General features: G+C 40.0%; 1 long non-coding RNA gene across 1 annotated transcript in view; it reads right to left on the reverse strand.

Annotated features, from left to right (window-relative positions):
* Positions 1-1,652: 1,652 nt before the first annotated feature.
* Positions 1,653-3,052, reverse strand: part of LOC132004217 (uncharacterized) — a 30,850-nt gene continuing 29,450 nt past the window's right edge. The window contains exon 3 of the long non-coding RNA XR_009400461.1: positions 1,653-2,602. This is a non-coding gene — a long non-coding RNA (uncharacterized LOC132004217). The remainder of the gene's footprint in view (positions 2,603-3,052) is intronic.

A 3,052-nucleotide genomic window follows, 5' to 3' on the forward strand; every position in this document is an offset into this window, starting at 1 on the left:
GGGGGGGGGGGGGCGCGGGGGGGGGGGGGGGGGGGGGGGGGGGGTAAGGGCTGGGGGGAGGGGGGGGGGGCGGGGGGAGGTGGGGCTACTGAACAGCTGATTCATATGCAGAGAATTTGGAGTCTTCTTTCAAACCAGTGGGGGTTGGACAATGAATGTAGTTAACTGGTTCCTGCTCACACTCCAGAATTAAATTCTATTGAAAAAGGAAAATCAGCGATTCAGCAAAAAAATAAAAAAATAAAAAAATAAAAATGTAAATATGATAGTAATAAAATAGAGCATAACGAAACTGTGAAACTTCCTGAAGCCTTGTCAGTGGTTAAAAGTATTTAACACTCTCCTCTTAATGACAGATGTTCTGTTTTTATAACCTACCAAAAGGAAACTAGAGGCTTCTGGGTGAAGAAGATTTTTTGTGAAGTGGGTTCTGCAAGCAGCCTACAAGCCGAGGGTAGTGTCCATTGCTGGGAATGGTTAAATGGTTATAGCTGGTATAACATAGAATCTGTGCATAATTCCAAGTGTTTTTTTGGTTTCTTGGGTTTGTTAGGCTTTTTTTGTTTGGTTTGTTTTGGGGTTTTTTGTTTTTGTTTTTGTTTTGTTTTTTGGGTTTTTTTTGGCATGGGGACTGATCGGGAAGATATATTTTCCTGCATAACTCAATCTAAACCAAGGATCATAATTTTCCTCCATGCCTTCCCTTCTGTGTGACCCCACCCCTGGCCAAAAGGGAAAAAAAAAAGTTTAAAAAAAAAAAAAACCTAACCTGGTCTGGGTTTTTTCTTCCTCTTAGTTCCACCCCCAACCTCCATCCCCGGTGTCCTTCTTAGAGATAAAGAAATAATAAGGAAACATCTTTTATAGCCACATTAAATAAGAGAAACTGATATACATGATTTTTTTCTTTCTTTTTTAAGACAACTTTTAAGAGCCCTGAGATGCATATAAGTGACACATAGAAAAGAAAGGGTTTTCAGCCAGACCATCCTGAAGGAATTATTCTGCTAAAAAACAAACAGAATGGTCATAGTTGTCGGACAGGCCAACGGTTAAACCTCTTCATGACAGTATCAACACTGGCTTCTCCCGGTTCACTGTGGACGTGGAAGAAGTCAGTGGCCGCCGCTGCCGGGGGCCGTGTATTAGTGGTGACTGGGTAGAACAGCAGAGATAGTAAGCCTGTGTGTGCCACTCTTTGCTTTAACAGTGTATTCTACTAATAAGCCTCACCTGCCTGACCCAATGAGTTTTAACTACATCTCATTGCTTTTCTCTGCCCTTACCTTTTTTCCTTCTCTTTTTCCTCTTCTTTTTATTTTCCTTTTTAAAAATATTTGTTTTGTGTTATTAACAGGAATTTCATATTTGGTGTGGCTTGACTGTATTTCAGAAGGTCATCAGATTGTGAGACTGCTTCCTTGAAACATTTTTGTGCTATTGTTTTAAAAAAATAATAATTAAAAAACAGTTGGCGTTAATAAAAATGTCAATGTGAAATTGATGTCCTGATTTCTTTTATTCTCTTTCATAAGAAACTATAAACTTTCCTGTCATTCACTAGGATTACAAGAAGTTTTACAACCAGAGGATTTTCTGAGCCTAAGAAAATCCAATTTCTGAATTGCTTAATGAGTGATACCTAAAGAGAAAAATCCTAAGATTCCTTCTAAATTCGTTCGGGATGCTCAGAAATCTTGTGGAGATACTTAGAGTTAGCATTCAGGAGTTAACTGGAGACTTACCGATTCCCGTTTATCAAGGCTTTCCTGTCTAGGGGCCACACTCATAGCTGCGCTGGAGAAATCGGATTTTCTTAGGCTGAATTCTTAAATTTCTTAAATTTGGATGAATTCTTAAATTTCCAGTTTCCAGGATGGGTTTTAGGCTGCAAGGAACCCTTTGAAATTATTTGTAAAGAATGTGTCTCTGTAGTGTGCAATTTAGGGGATATGAGAGGAGTTCTGTAACTTTAAAAGAGTTCTTTCAGTTCTAGTAGCCAAGCAGGTCCTAGAATGTTATCAGAAAGACTTGGAGCCACCTCTGTAGGGTGAGTGATTATTTTTCTTAGGGCAGAAAATAAAAGCAAGCTTCTGATCATCTATTTATAGCACTGAGTCTGTACTTACAGACAATCTCGTTTCTGACCGAATAATAGATTACTTGGGGAGAAATGAATCTCCTCTTGCTATGTACTGGTTTTAGGCTCTCAGTGTTGTTGTTGTTAATTTTTTATAACACTGTCTTCTCTTGTGATGGTACAAAAACTCAACCCAAGATGGACTGTGCCTTCTTGTACTGCCGCCGGTTGACACAGACTGGTCAAGGTGTTTGTTTTCAAACACAAGCATAAGCGATAGGAGACCCTGGTGTTACTAACACATGAGGCCAAGCAATTGTTTTCCCTTGGAAACCCAACTAGAAGATGGGTGGTTCCACTGGTACATGTGATGGCAAATGGGATCGAGGGCAGAGTCAGGGGAAGGAGAGTCGACTGGGTTGTAAGTGCTACTTGGAAAAAGGTCTGGTTGCCCCTGTAGTTCTCTTGGTGGCATCTGGTAGCTGTAGCTTTCACCATTGAATTTCTGGTTCCAGCATTGGGCTAGAATTAACAACAGAGGAGAAACATAGCTTACTGTTAATCTGTGCTTTCTCCGGGAAGTGGCCAGCAGCTGACAGTAGACACACTATACACCAATTACGGTGACTACCAGGAAGAAAAAAAAAAGTCATTTAATCTTTTTTTTTTTAATTTTTTTTTTTTAAAGATTTTTATTTATTTATTTGACAGAGAGAGATCACAAGTAGACAGAGAGGCAGGCAGAGAGAGAGAGGAAGGGAAGCAGGCTCCCCGCTGAGCAGAGAGCCCGATGTGGGACTCGATCCCAGGACCCTGAGATCATGACCTGAGCCGAAGGCAGCGGCTTAATCCACTGAGCCACCCAGGCGCCCCTTTTTTCTTTATTTATTTATTTATTTTTTTATTTTATTTTATTTTTTTAAAGATTTTATTTATTTATTTGACAGAGAGAGATTACAAGTAGGCAGAGAG

The sequence above is a fragment of the Mustela nigripes genome, chromosome 16 (assembly GCF_022355385.1).
Source record: "Mustela nigripes isolate SB6536 chromosome 16, MUSNIG.SB6536, whole genome shotgun sequence".
NCBI lineage: Eukaryota > Metazoa > Chordata > Mammalia > Carnivora > Mustelidae > Mustela > Mustela nigripes.